Here is a 16,123-nt window from a genome sequence, read left to right as displayed (position 1 = left end):
GATGCTGCCGCTACCTCCACACTATGTCACCTTGCCACTCTGTGCATAGGCTTTATGAGTGTAGGAGTCCCACTACCTGAACAATTGTACCACAATGTGAATGAGGCCCTCCATTATGTGATATATAGGTTGTATCGGAGTGCCTCTTCGTTATAATTTTTGGCAGCACTTGCACTTTATATACAAGTAAATGTACAGGAAATAATGTTTTCTAACAACTTAACGTATTAGTGTCAGTCTGTAAAAGTGGCGCACTACTCGGACAACATCGTTTCCAGCAGCGACCTGGAAGTCCAAGATGCATCCAGACATCCTCCCCATGCTGTTCCCGAACCATTTCGGTGGTGTTTCCATCAATTTCTGACCTTTTCGTATGAACCATACACCTTCACCTCTTCAGAGCAGCGGGTGCCTGGTTTAATGCTTCGATGCTCGATCAACACTACTCCTGATACTGCCGCCACCTCCAAACTATGTCAACCTAGTCACTCTGCGGCCTCCTGATTCTGCCGCCACCTACAGACTCATGCTGCTTTCACCTCACCACTATGTCACCTTGCCACTCTGTGGTCTTGTCATGCTGCCTCCACATACACACTCTGTCATTGTGCTTCTCTGTGGCCTCCTGATGCTGCCGCCACCTCCACACTATCTCACCTAGCCACTCTGTGGTCTCCTGATGCTGCAGCTACCTCCAAACTATGTCACCTAGCTACTCTGCAGCCTCATGATGCTGCCGCCACCTGCAGACTCTGTGATTGGACCACTCTGTGGTCTCCTCATGCTGCTTTCACCTCACCACTATGTCACCTTGCCACTTTGTGGTCTTCTCATGCTGCCACCACCTACACACTCTGTCATTGTGCTACTCTGTGACCTCTTGATGCTGCTGCCACCTCCAAACTATGTCACCTTGCCACTCTGTGGCATCCTGATGCTGCCGCCACCTCCAAACTATGTCACCTTGCCACTCTGTGGCCTTCTCATGCTGCTCCTACCTCCACTCTATGCCACCTTGCCACTCTGTGGCCTCCTGATACTGCAGCCACCTCCAAACTTTGTCACCTAGCTATTCTGCGGCTTCCTGATGCTTCCACCACCTACAGACTCTGTGTATGGGCCACTCTGTGGTCTCCTCGTGCTGCTTTCACCTCACCACTATGTCACCTTGCCACTCTGTCATTATGCCAGTCTGTGGCCTCCTGATGCTGCCGCCACCTCCACACTCTGTCATTGTGCACTCTCCGTCTTTCTGATGCTGCCGCCACCTCCACACTATGTCACCTAGCCACTCTGTGGCCTCCTGATGCTGCTGCCACCTCCACTTTATGTCACCTTGCCACTCTGTGGCCCCCTGATGCTGCCGCCACCTCCACACTCTGTCATTGTGCCACTCTGTGGCCTCCTGATGCTGCCGCCACATACAGACTCTGTCATTGGACCACTCTGTGGTCTCCTCATGCTGCTTTCACCTCACCACTATGTCATAGGCCCACTCTGTGGACTTCTCATGCTGTTCCCACCCTCCCTACTTCATGGCTGTGCCACTATTTAGCCTTTTTGGCTTGGCTGACATCATCATTTATTTGACCCTTCCTCTGATCTGTCAGAAGGAAGGCAAAATGAGACACACAACAGATCCTGTCTGTGTAGTAGCTGTAAGGCCTGTATGGTCCCATCAGAATTGGCTTGTGATTTGGTAGCTAAAAGCAGGAGTGGGTACAAAATACAGAAGACATGCAAATATTCTGTTCACGTGTCATCTCTGTTTTGGACCCACTCCTGCTTTTTTTTTTTTTGGCATTAGCAATACTGATGGATTACTGACCAAATGCTGACCAAGTGAAGGAGAATGCTCCACAGACAGGATCCGTTTTTTGTGGGTCATTGTTCTGACGGATCAGAGGAAGGGCAAAATAATCAGTGATGTCGACAGAAACTTACTGCTGACACCCTCTCCACTCTGTTGGGGAATTCTACTTGTATAAGCGTTTAATAGGACAGGTTCTGTAGACATCTATGTGGAATCAGCTGATGACCATGTAAAAGGAGTGCGCTTCTTGGCGCTAACATCGACCTGTAAGGCTGAGTTCATACTTGAGTCATTTGGTCAGTTTTGGCCCCGTGACTGCCCAAATAAGTGAAGTGTGCAGTGATTCTAATAGCGACACCCGTCACCTGCATGTCATACGGACTCACAGTATTTTTCACTACTAAAGCAGACTCTCTATGCGTGTTACTGCAAGGTACAGTGTTCTAGACCACTATAAAGGCTCTCTGCAGCCAGGAAGTAGCTGTTTTTTAACGTACTTCGCCGCAAATAAATTTGGATCGAAGCAAATTTTTCCCCAAAAATTCGGCGAACCGGCGATTCGAATTTTTGAAAAATTCACTCCTTTCTGGCACCCATAAACCAATCAATCAAAAGTGCTGCAAAGGCCATATGGCGCTCCTTCAATTCCAAATCCTGCCATGTGGCCCCCTAGCAGTTTACCCCCACATATGGGGTGTTTCCGTATTCAGGAGAAAATGGGTAACAAATTATGGGGTGCTTTTTCCCCTTTGTGAAAATGAAAAATTTGGGGCTAAAACATAATTTTATATAAATCATTGCGAAAGGTGCACCACAATGATATGCAACTGAGAACACTGGCTAATCCCTCAAGCTGATGTTAAGAACTGAGACTTTAGCAAATGTATTCCAGTCAGGAACACATCTGAGCCCTTTTGCACCACCGTCAAGGTATCTCAGCGTGGCATGGGTTCCTACTAGGGTTGAACGAACCCGAACTGTAAAGTTCGGGTTCATACCGAACTTTAGGATTTTTGGACCCCGGACCCGAACCCGAACATTTCAGTAAAAGTTCGGGTTCGGGGTTCAGTGATTTATTGCCGCTTTTTGAAAGGCTGCAGAGCAGCCAATCAACAAGCGTTTAACTCTGTGCCCTTAGAAGCCATCACAGCCATGCCTACTAATGGCATGGCTGTGATTGGCCAGTGCAGCATGTGACCCAGCCTCTATATAAGCTGGAGTCACGTAGCACTGCACGTCACTCTGCTATTACTAGTGTAGGGAGAGGATGCTGCTGCTGTGAGGGAGAGAATAGGAAAGAATCTTTAATCAGAAGTGCTAGTTAACTCAGCGAACTACATAGATTTAGTTTTGGTGGTGCAGTGCACAATCTTTTTACCCTGCCCTAAGCACAGTGACAGTAATAACTTTTATCCGTCTGTTAGTTAGGTGGGCGGCGGCGGCCATTTTCTACAAGCTCAGTGCACCAGCACTGCATATGTGCTTTTGTGACATTGAAGTCCAAGCTTGAAAAACTGCAATAATAATCTGGGTTAAAAAAAAACACCCATTTTTGGCAATATCCTGCATCTGGTGCCTTTGCAGCATTAGTCAGTTTACAATTTAAGCTAGAAATACAGCTATAATTTTCTGGGTTTTAAAAAAACATCCTTTTTGGACAAAATACTCTATTTTACAGCCATTGCTGCATCTGTACGTGTGAAATTCAAGCGTTATATACTGCTGTCATATTCTGTTAGTAAAAAAACCTGCCATTTTCGGCAAAGTACTTAATATTGCAGCCTTTACTGCATTTGTTATTGTTAAAACAAGCTTGAAATACTACAATAATTTTTTGGGTTTTAAAAAACACCCATTTTTGGGAATACCCTCCATCTGGGGCCTCTGCCACATTAGTCAGTGTGAAATTTAAGCTAGAAATACAGCTATAATTTTCTGGGTTTTAAAAAACACCCTTTTTGGACAAAATGCTCAATTTTACAGCCCCTGCTGTATCTGTACGTGTGAAATTCAAGCATTATATACTGCTGTCATATTCTGTTATTCAAAAAACACCCATTTTGGGCAAAATACTTAATTTGCGGCCTTTGCTGCATCTGTTATTTTTAAAACAAGCTTTAAATACTTCAATAATTTTCTGGGTTTTAAAAAACACCCATTTAGGGCAAAAAACGTAATTTGCGGCTTTGTCTGCATCTGTCCGTGTGAGATACACGCTTTAGATACTGCTGTGCTATTCTGGTATTAAAAAAAACACCCATCTAGGGCAAAAATCTTAATTTTTCAGCCTTGTCTGCATCTGTACGTGTGAGATACACCTTTTAGATACTGCGTTAAAGTGAAGAACCACGCTGCCTAAACAAGGAATTTTTTCCACCGTGCTATAAGCCCACCGAGTTGATACAGGATAATAGTGCTTCCCAGCTCTGGATTCCAAACGCACCTCCTGGATTCCTCTGAAGGGCACCAAAAAATCACACCATAGTGAAGCACTTCAAATGCAGGTAAAAAAAACTTGTGGTTTATTATACTCACAAACGAGCTAAAATATATAGCATATATAAAATCCTGGTAGTAACACTCTGCTGCCCGACCCGGGTTTCGCACTCAAGCTTCGTCAGGGGCGATTTCAGGCAAAAATTTTAATTTGTGGCCTTGTCTGCATCTATACATGTAAGATACACGCTTTAGATACTGCTGTGCTATTCTGGTAATAAAAAAAACACCCATTTAGGGCATAAATCTTAATTTTACAGCCTTTGCTGCATCTGTCATTGTGAGATACACCCTTTAAATACTGCTGTGCTATTCTGGTATTAAATAAACACCCATTTTGGGCAAAAATCTTAATTTGCGGCCTTGTCTGCATCTGTACGTGTGAGATACATGCTTTATATACTGCTGTGATATTCTGGTATTAAAAAAACACCCATTTAGGGCAAAAATCTTAATTTTGCAGCCTTTGCTGCATATGTCATTGTGAGATACATGCGTTAGATACTGTTGTTCTATTCGGTTATTCAAAAAACACCCATTTTGGGCAAGATCCAAAATTTGAGAAATATGAGGAGAGCGTCAAATAAGGGACGTGGTGCTGCTGGTGGAGCTCGTGTTACAGGGAGAGGACGTGGTCGATCTGTGCCAGCTACACGCACAAGTGAAACACCTATCTCAGGTGCGAGTAGGCGACAGAACCTTCAGCGATATTTGGTCGGGCCTAATGCGGCTCTAGGAATGGTGAGGCCAGAACAAGTACAGGCGATTGTAGATTGGGTTGCTGACAGTGCCTCCAGTTCCTCTCCCACCCAGTCTTCTGCTGAAAGATCAGAGTTGGCACCTGTAGCCGATGTCCATCAGTCTTTCACCTCACCCCTTGCAAATAAGCCAAGCAGTCTGAGCCCCAAGTCATGCAGCAGTCTCTTCTGCTTTTTGATGACTCTGTTAGCAGGGTTTCCCAGGGCCATCCACCTAGCCCTGCCCCAGAAGTGGAAGAGATTGAGTGCCCAACCACTTATGTTTCAAGATGAGTACATGGGAGGACCATCGCAGCACGTCTCGGTTGATGACGAAACACAGGTGTCAACTGCTGGGGCTTTCGAAAGTGTGCAAACCGACAAGGAGGGCAGGGGTGAAGACTGGGTGGAAGATGATGTGGAGGACGATGAGGTACTCGACCCCACATGGAATCAAGGTCATGCGAGTGACCTGTTTAGTTCGGAGGAAGAGGCGGTGGTCGCACAGAGCCACCAGCACAGCAGAAGAGGGAGCAGGGTGCAAAAGCGGAGCAGCCGTCCCTAGACAGTACGCCTGCTACTGCCCACCGCAGCAAGGGACCGAGCACACCAAAGCCAGCTCCAAGGAGTTCCCTGGCATGGCAATTTTTCAGACAATGTACTGACGACAAGACACGAGCGGGTTACAAGCTGTGCAATCAGAGCCTGAAGCGAGGCATAAACGTTCTCAACCTGAGCGCAACCTGCATGACCAGGCCTCTAAGTGCAGAGCATGAGCTGCAGTGGAGTAGACACCTAAAAGACCAAGAAAGGTCTCTGGCTTCTGGCCATGCTAACCCTGCCCTCAGAGGAGCTGGACGTGACACAGCTGCGTTGGCGACCTCTTGCTACTCCTCTGCCTTCGCCTTGGGCTTCCACTTGTTCCCCTGTGACATTTGGGAATGCTCTCAGTAGCGCGTCTACCAACGTCCGCTTGTACTCGCCCATCTTACTATCACGCTCCAGTGCATGAAGTAAGGTGGGCACATTGTCTTTGTACCGTGGATCCAGCAGGGTGGCAACCCAGTAGTCCGCACACGTTAAAATGTGGGCAACTCTGCTGTCGTTGCGCAGGCACTGCAGCATGTAGTCGCTCATGTGTGCCAGGCTGCCCAGAGGTAAGGACAAGCTGTCCTCTGTGGGAGGCATATCGTCATCGTCCTGCGTTTCCCCCCAGCCACGCACCAGTGATGGGCCCGAGCTACGTTGTGTGCCAACCCGCTGTGAACATGCTTCATCCTCATCCTCCTCCACCTCATCCTCGTCCTCCTCGTCCTCCAGTAGTGGGCCCTGTCTGGCCACATTTGTACCTGGCCTCTGCTGTTGCAAAAAACCTCCCTCTGAGTCACTTCGAAGAGACTGGCCTGAAAGTGCTAAAAATGACCCCTCTTCCTCCTCCTCCTCCTGGGCCACCTCCTCTTCCATCATCGCCCTAAGTGTTTTCTCAAATAGACATAGAAGTGGTATTGTAATGCTGATAACGGCGTCATCGCCACTGGCCATGTTGGTGGAGTACTCGAAACAGTGCAACAGGGCACTCAGGTCTCGCATGGAGGCCCAGTCATTGGTGGTGAAGTGGTGCTGTTCCGCAGTGCGACTGACCCGTGCGTGCTGCAGCTGAAACTCCACTATGGCCTGCTGCTGCTCGCACAGTCTGTCCAGCATGTGCAAGGTGGAGTTCCACCTGGTGGGCACATCGCATATAAGGCGGTGAGCAGGAAGGCCGAAGTTACGCTGTAGCGCAGACAGGCGAGCAGCGGCAGGATGTGAACGCCGGAAGCGCGAACAGACGGCCCGCACTTTATGCAGCAGCTCTGACATGTCGGGGTAGTTGTGAATGAACTTCTGCACCACCAAATTCAGCACATGCGCCAGGCAAGGGATGTGCGTCAAACCGGCTAGTCCCAGAGCTGCAACGAGATTTCGCCCATTATCGCACACCACCAGACCGGGCTTGAGGCTCACCGGCAGCAACCACTCGTCGGTCTGTTGTTCTATACCCCCCCACAACTCCTGTGCGGTGTGGGGCCTGTCCCCCAAACATATGAGTTTCAGAACGGCCTGCTGACATTTACCCCAGGCTGATGCTGAAGTTGGTGGTGAAGGTGTATGGCTGACTGGATGAGCAGGTGGAAGAAGAGGAGGAGGAAGCTGAGTAGGAGGAGGAGGAGACAGGAGGCAAAGAATGTTGCCCTGCGATCCTTGGCCGCGGAAGGACGTGCCGGCTGGGAACAACATACTGTGGGACAGCAAGCGACATGAGCTGTTTGAAGCTGTCTGTGTCCACCAGCCTAAATGACAGCATTTCATAGGCCAGTAGTTTAGAAATGCTGGCATTCAGGGCCAGGGATCGAGGGTGGCTAGGTGGTAATTTACGCTTTCTCTCAAATGTTTGTGAGATGGAGAGCTGAACGCTGCCGTGTGACATGGTTGAGATGCTTGGTGACGCAGGTGGTGGTGTTGGTGGTACATCCCATGTTTGCTGGGCGGCAGGTGCCAACGTTCCTCCAGAGGCGGAGGAAGAGGCCGAGGCGGCGTCAGCAGCAGAAGAGGCCGAGGCGGCAGCAGCAGAAGAGGTAGCAGGGGGAGGCTGAGTGACTTCCTTGTTTTTAAGGTGTTTACTCCACTGCAGTTCATGCTTTGCATGCAGGTGCCTGGTCATGCAGGTTGTGCTAAGGTTCAGAACGTTAATGCCTCGCTTCAGGCTCTGATGGCACAGCGTGCAAACCACTCGGGTCTTGTCGTCAGCACATTGTTTGAAGAAGTGCCATGCCAGGGAACTCCTTGAAGCTGCCTTTGGGGTGCTCGGTCCCAGATGGCGGCGGTCAGTAGCAGGCGGAGTCTCTTGGCGGCGGGTGTTCTGATTTTGCCCACTGCTCCCTCTTTTGCTACGCTGTTGGCTCGGTCTCACCACTGCCTCTTCCTCCGAACTGTGAAAGTCAGTGGCACGACCTTCATTCCATGTGGGGTCTAGGACCTCATCGTCCCCTGAATCGTCTCCCACCCAGTCTTGATCCCTGACCTCCTGTTCAGTCTGCACACTGCAGAAAGACGCAGCAGTTGGCACCTGTGTTTCGTCATCATCAGAGACGTGCTGAGGTGGTATTCCCATGTCCTTATCCTCAGGAAACATAAGTGGTTGTGCGTTAGTGCATTCTATCTCTTCCACCCCTGGGGAAGGGCTAGGTGGATGCCCTTGGGAAACCCTGGCAGCAGAGTCTTCAAACAGCATAAGAGACTGCTGCATAACTTGAGGCTCAGACAGTTTCCCTGATATGCATGGGGGTGATGTGACAGACTGATGGGCTTGGTTTTCATGCGCCATCTGTGCGCTTTCTGCAGAAGACTGGGTGGGAGATAATGTGAACGTGCTAGATGCTCTGTCGGCCAGCCAATTGACTAATGCCTGTACCTGCTCAGGCCTTACCATCCTTAGAACGGCATTGGGACCCACCAAATATCCCTGTAAATTCTGGCGGCTACTGGGACCTGAGGTACTTGGTACACTAGGACGTGTGGCTGTGGCAGAACGGCCACGTCCTCTCCCAGCACCAGAGGGTCCACTAACACCACCACGACCATGTCCGCGTCCGCGTCCCTTACTAGATGTTTTCCTTATTGTTACCGTTCACCACAATAAGAAAAATATTATTCGGGCCAATGTATTGAATTCAAATTCAGGACTTTTTTTACAGACACCTAACACTATCTGGCTATCTATTTAGGTACCGTATTACACTAATACAGGCACACCAGTAATGACAGATTTAGCTGAATATAAATTTGAGGCCTATTATAGATTTAAAGTAGGCCTGATACAGCAGAAACCACTAATTTAGAGAATTTCAAAATTGGGAATTGTATTTCAACCCAGAACAAAAACTGTGCTTTGACGGACACTAAATAACTTGACCAGCTAAAGCAGTAATGACAGATTTGGATGAATATAAATGTGAGGCCTATTTTTTTGGCGCTGGGTGACAGGTATACGTTTAATCACAGAATTAGACTTGGATCTGCACTGTAGCGTGTGTGTGAAGTTATTGAGAATTACCCTATCAGCACCTTGAATCTAATATACCCTTTTAGGGATAGATTTAAAGTAGACCTGATACAGCAGAAACCACAAATTTAGAGAATTGCAAAATTGGGAATTGTATTTCAACCCAGAACAAAAACTGTGCTTTGACGGACACTAAATAACTTGACCAGCTAAAGCAGTAATGACAGATTTGGATGAATATAAATGTGAGGCCTATTTTTTTGGCGCTGGGTGACAGGTATACGTTTAATCACAGAATTAGACTTGGATCTGCACTGTAGCGTGTGTGTGAAGTTATTGAGAATTACCCTATCAGCACCTTGAATCTAATATACCCTTTTAGGGATAGATTTAAAGTAGGCCTGATACAGCAGAAACCACTAATTTAGAGAATTGCAAAATTGGGAATTGTATTTCAACCCAGAACAAAAACTGTGCTTTGACGGACACTAAATAACTTGACCAGCTAAAGCAGTAATGACAGATTTGGATGAATATAAATGTGAGGCCTATTTTTTAGGCGCTGGGTGACAGGAATACGTTTAATCACAGAATTAGACTTGGATCTGCACTGTAGCGTGTGTGTGAAGTTATTGAGAATTACCCTATCAGCACCTTGAATCTAATATACCCTTTTAGGGATAGATTTAAAGTAGGCCTGATACAGCAGAAACCACTAATTTAGAGAATTGCAAAATTGGGAATTGTATTTCAACCCAGAACAAAAACTGTGCTTTGACGGACACTAAATAACTTGACCAGCTAAAGCAGTAATGACAGATTTGGATGAATATAAATGTGAGGCCTATTTTTTAGGCGCTGGGTGACAGGTATACGTTTAATCACAGAATTAGACTTGGATCTGCACTGTAGCGTGTGTGTGAAGTTATTGAGAATAACTTGGTGGCAGGCTCAGCTTGACCCTGATGTAGGATATAGCCAAAAAATAACCACACTATTGATGGTTAAATGCACTTGATGACAGCTTGACCCTGATGTAGGATATAGCCAAAAAATAACCACACTATTGATGGTTAAATGCACTTGGTGACAGGCTCAACTTGCCCCTGATGTAGTATATGGCCAAAAATAACGACACTATTGATGGTTAAATGCACTTGATGACAGCTTGACCCTGATGTAGGATATAGCCAAAAAATAACCACACTATTGATGGTTTAATGCACTTGATGACAGCTTGACCCTGATGTAGGATATAGCCAAAAAAGAACCACACTATTGATGGTTAAATGCACTTGATGACAGCTTGACCCTGATGTAGGATATAGTCAAAAAATAACCACACTATTGATGGTTAAATGCACTTCGTGACAGGCTCAACTTGCCCCTGATGTAGTATATGGCCAAAAAATAACCACACTATTGATGGTTAAATGCACTTGATGACAGCTTGACTCTGATGTAGGATATAGCCAAAAAATAACCACACTATTGATGGTTAAATGCACTTGTGACAGGCTCAACTTGCCCCTGATGTAGTATATGGCCAAAAAATAGCCACACTATTGATGGTTAAATGCACTTGATGACAGCTTGACCCTGATGTAGGATATAGCCAAAAAATAACCACACTATTGATGGTTAAATGCACTTGATGACAGCTTGACCCTGATGTAGGATATAGCCAAAAAATAACCACACTATTGATGGTTAAATGCACTTGATGACAGCTTGACCCTGATGTAGGATATAGCCAAAAATAACCACACTATTGATGGTTAAATGTACTTGGTGGCAGCTTGTGCTGGCGCACCACAAGACACAAAATGGCCGCCGATTAACCCAGAAAAAAGTGAATGAAAAACGCTCTGGGCAGCCTAAAAACAGTGAGCAATTGAATAGCAGCAGTTCAATGATCCACAGCTGTAGATCGATCACTGAATGAAGTCTTTTGGAGGAGTTAATCTGCCTAATCTCGCCCTAACGTCGCAGCTGCAACCTCTCCCTACACTTGTATCAGCAGAGTGACGTGCAGCGCTACGTGACCCAAGCTTATATAGAGGCTGGGTCACATGCTGCACTGGCCAATCACAGCCCTGCCAATAGTAGGCATGACTGTGATGGCCTCTTGGGGCAAGTAGTATGATGCTGTTGATTGGCTGCTTTGCAGCCTTTCAAAAAGCGCCAAGAAAGCACCGAACACCGTACCCGAACCCGGACTTTTACGAAAATGTTCGGGTTCGTGTCACGGACACCCCAAAATTCGGTACGAACCCGAACTATACAGTTCGGGTTCGCTCATCCCTAGTCCCCTACTCACCATCAGTCCCTGGCCCTGAATGCCAGGATTTCAAAATTACTGGCCTTTGAAATGCTGTCATTCCGTCTGGTGGAGACAGAGAGTTTAAAAAGCCTTATGGCGGTTGCTGTCTCACAGTACGTCGTGTCCAGCCGCCACTTCTTTTCCAGGCATGCCATCCCTTCCCTGCACAACCAAGTGAGGGACAAAATCAGGTGTGCACTGCGCAACGCCATCTGTGGCAAGGTGCACTTCACTACGGATACGTGGACCAGTAAGCACGGTCAGGGACGTTATATCTCCATAACAGCACACTGGGTAAATGCAGTGGCGGCTGGGCCTGAGGCGGATAGCAGTTTGGCGCATGTCCTTCCACCACCGAAGATTGCAGGGCACTTCAGTTTGCCTCCTGTTGCTTCCTCCTCCTACTCTGCTTCCTCATCCTCTACCGGCTCCTCATCCGGTCAGCGTAACACCTTCACCACCAACCTCTACACAGCCAGGGGTAAACGACAGCAGGCAGTTTTAAAACGTATCTGTTTGGGCGACAAACCCCACACCGTTCAGGAGCTGTGGACAGGCCTTGAACAACAGAATGATGAGTGGTTGGTGCCAGTGAGCCTCAAGCTGGTGGTGTGCTATAATGGGTGAAATCTCCTAGCAGCTCTGGGACTAGCATGTTTGACGCACATCCCTTGCCTGTTACATGTGCTGAATTTGGTGGTGCAGAGATTAGATTCCTTAAAAATTAGCCCGATATGTCAGAGCTGCTGCATAAAGTGCGGGCCGTCTGTGCGCGCTTTCGGTGTTCTCACCCTGCTGCTGCTCGCCTGTCAGCGCTGCAGCGTAACTTTGGCCTTCCCACTCACCGGCTCATATGAGACGTGCCCACAAGGTGGAACTCCAACTTGCACATGCTGGCCAGACTATGCGAGCAGCAGCTGGCGATAGTGGAGTTTCAGCTGCAGCACACACGGGTGAGTCGCTCTGCGGAACAGCACCACTTCTCCACCAATGACTGGGCCTCCATGCGAGACCTGTGTTCTTTGTTGCGCTGATTCGAGTACTCCACCAACATGGCCAGTGCCGATAATGCCATTCTCAGCGTTACTATCCCACTTCTATGCCTCCTTGAAAAAACGCTGCTGGCGATGATGGAAGAGGATGTGGCACAGGAGGAGGAGGAGGAAGAGGGATCATTTCATAGGGTTTCCGGCCAGTCATTCACAAGTGGCTCCGAGGGTGGGTTCCTGCACCCACAAACGCCAGGTACACAATTGTCCAGCCAGGGCACAGTTCTGGAGGATGACGAGGTGGAGGGTGAGGAGGAGGAGATGGAGGAGGAGAAAACATGTTCACAGCAGGGTGGCACCCAGACCAGCTCATGGCCATCACTGGTGCGTGGCTGTGGGGATACAGAGGAAACAGACGATACACCTCCCACAGAGGACAGCTTTTCGTTGCCTCTGGGCAGCCTGGCACACATGAGCGATTACATGCTGCAATGTCTCCCCAACGACCACCGAGTTGCCCACATTCTAACTTGTGCTGATTACTGGGTGGCCACGCTGCTGGATCCCCGTTACAAGGACAACGTACCGTCCTTAATTCCCTTACTGGAGCGTGATCGTAAGATGCACGAGTACAAGCGCAGAATGGTAGACGCGCTGCTGGTGGCATTCTCACCTGACAGCGGGGGCACAGTGGAAGCACAAGGCGAAGGCAGAGGAGGAGGAAGAGGTCGCCAATGCAGCTGGGGCACCGCCAGCACCTCAGAAGGCAGGGTTAGCATGGTCGAAATGTGGAAAAGCTTTGTCAGCACGCCACAACAACCAGCACCACCAGCTGATATGGAACGTCTTTCAGCAACATGGTGGAGCCGTATGTGTGCACACGTCTACACATACTGAATGACGGGTCTGCCCCCTTCAACTTCTGGGTCTCCAAATTGGGTACATGGTCTGAGCTTGTCCTTTATGCCTTGGAGGTGCTGGCTTGCCTTGAAGCCAGTGTATTATCTGAACATGTGTATAGCACGGCAGGGGGCGTTATCACAGACAAGCGCAGCCGCCTGTCCACAGCCAATGTGGACAAGCTCACGTTCATTAAAATGAACCAGGCCTGGATCCCACAAGACTTGTCTGTACCTTGTGCAGAATAGACATGTATACCGGCCTTGACCAGCCATTGTTATACTACAGCGCAATTGCTCATTCTTGTATTTTGGATATTTCACACTCTTTTGGAGTGTACCCTAATAAAAAAAAAATACAAATTAAAACCAAAAAGTGTTGGCTACCTCGTCCTCCTCCACCGCCGCTTCCTCCAGACACCGCTACGTCCACCGCCTCCTCAAACTCCTACTCCATATGGACCTTCACCTCATAAATACAGTTTTTTTTTTTTTTTTTCGTATTTTATTTTATGTAATTTTACTAATTTGTCTGTTACATTTTCGGGTGAAATTCCCCAATTTTTGGGTGTGATATACCACTGCTCTACCTAGTAGACAGGTAAAAAAAAAATCACTAAATTGTCTGTTACATTTTCGGGTAAAATTCACCAATTTTTGGGTGTGAAATATGACTGCTATACCTAGTAGACAGGTAAAAAAAAATTCACTAATTTGTTACATTTTTGGGTGAAATTCACCATTTTTTGGGTGTGATATACCCATGCTCTACCTAGTAGACAGGTTCAAAAATTTAAACTAATTTGTCTGTTACATTTTTGGGTGAAATTCACCAATTTTTGGGTGTGATATACCACTGCTATACCTAGTAGACAGGTAAAAAAAATTCACTAATTTGTCTGTTACATTTTCGAGTGAAAATCACCAATTTTTGGCTGTGATAGACCCCTGCTCTACCTAGTAGATAGGTTAATAAATTTCACAAATTTTTCTTTTACATTCTTGAGTGACATTTTACAATTTTTGCCGTGAATAAACCCTTGCTCTGCATAGGTGACAGGGACTGAAATTTAAAAAAATAATCTTTTCCATTGGTGGGTGACATTTCTGGCGATGAAAAACTCCTGCTCTGCATAGGTGACACAGACTTAAATTTCTAAAATTCGTCTTTAATTGGCCCTTTCATTTGATCCTTCTGCTTTAATAACTTGTCCCACATTTCCGCTCCATGCAGCCATTGACCTCCCTTGGATGAGGTCTCCCTTTCTCACTCTCCCTCTCCGGCGTGAATCCCTGATTCGCAGATAAGCGTGATCAACATGGTAGGCTCAGAAAAGAACATCGAAAGTTGATAGAGAAGATATCCAAATGGATCGTGGACGTTACAGGGACGTGCAATCAGGCAGAAGTTATCTAGAGTCAACAAAGCGGCAGCAGGGCCTCTCCTGCCTAACGTTTCCAAATCCTAAATACCCTAGTGACATTCCCTATAATTTTTTTATTAATCATTCCAATAACAGGGCATCTTAAGAGTCCTATATTGTTATTTATCGTCACTACCTCCCCGAGTCGGGAGTGGGTAATTGCCACGCGCCCCCTCCTTTCCTTTAATTCTTCAGTTTTAATAGCTTCTCCCACATTTCCGCTCGATCACAATTAAATTTCATCCATTGATCTCCCTTGGATGTGGTCTCTCTTTCTCACGCTCCCTCTCCGGTGTGGAACCCTGATTCACCGCTAACCGTGATCAACATGGTAGAAAAGAACATCGAAGGTTGATAGAGCAGATATCCAATTGGATCCTGAACATCACGGGGATGTGCGACATGGTGGGGCAGTAAGTATGCACACGCCTACACAAACTAACTGACAGGGGTCAGCCCCTGCAACTTCTGGGTCTCCAAATTGGGCATATGGCCTGAGCTTGCTCTTTACGCCTTGGAGGTGCTGGCCTGCCCTGCAGCCAGTGTATTGTCTGAACCTGTGTTTAGCATGACTGGAGGGTTATATTTCCCAATGTTTTGGGGTGTACCCTAGTTTAAAAAAATAAAAATAAATTTTAAACCAAAAAGCAGTGTAGGCTACCTCCTCCTCCTTCACCGCCACTTCCACCTACACCACCACATCCACCGCCTTCTCAACCTCCTACTCCATATGGACCTGGTCTTCCTAGATCAAGATTATTATATTTTTTTTTACGTATTTTATGTTATTTTAAGTCATTTCCCTATCCACATTTGTTTGCAGAGCACTTGCCATGCTCTTAACCACATTTCGATGCCATTTGCAGCCCTCTAGCCCTTTCCATGACATTTTTAGAGCCATTTTAGTGCTCAAAAGTTTGGGTCCCCATTGACTTCAATGAGGTTCGGCCGAACCCTTTGAACCCGAACATCCAGGTGTCCGCTCAACTCTAGTTTCTACCACTAAGCTACCTACGGAGTGTGAACAATGATCTGAGAGGTGCTAAGATACAACTTACAGCAAAGCTCCGACATAACTCCATAGTGAGATCACTCAGGCAGTGGGAGAGATTATATAGCTGTAAGCCCCACCTATAACAGGCCATGTTACACAGGCTACCAGGTGCAACAGAATGCTACCAACATCAGCTTGAGGGATTAGCCAGTGTTGTCAGTTGCATATCAATGTGGTGCACCTTTCGCAGTGATTTATGTATTTTTATATTTGCATCCACACATTATCCCATCTTGTGTAGGATGCCGTTGTGGTGCATGTGGTCCGCTGCAGACATCCTCCATTGTATTCATTTTTGCTGGGGATTGTCGTTAGCAACGGATCACACGCGGAGGAATTGCTCCTC

At 47.2% G+C, this 16,123-nt stretch overlaps 1 pseudogene; it reads left to right on the top strand.

The window, feature by feature from the left end:
- Positions 1–16,123, top strand: part of LOC121005492 — a 239,421-nt pseudogene that overhangs the window by 207,738 nt on the left and 15,560 nt on the right.

The sequence above is a fragment of the Bufo bufo genome, chromosome 6, assembly GCF_905171765.1.
Source record: "Bufo bufo chromosome 6, aBufBuf1.1, whole genome shotgun sequence".
Taxonomy (NCBI): Eukaryota; Metazoa; Chordata; class Amphibia; order Anura; family Bufonidae; genus Bufo; species Bufo bufo.
The sequence above is the reverse complement of the archived record's forward strand: the minus strand, read 5'-3'. Positions and strand labels throughout refer to the sequence as shown.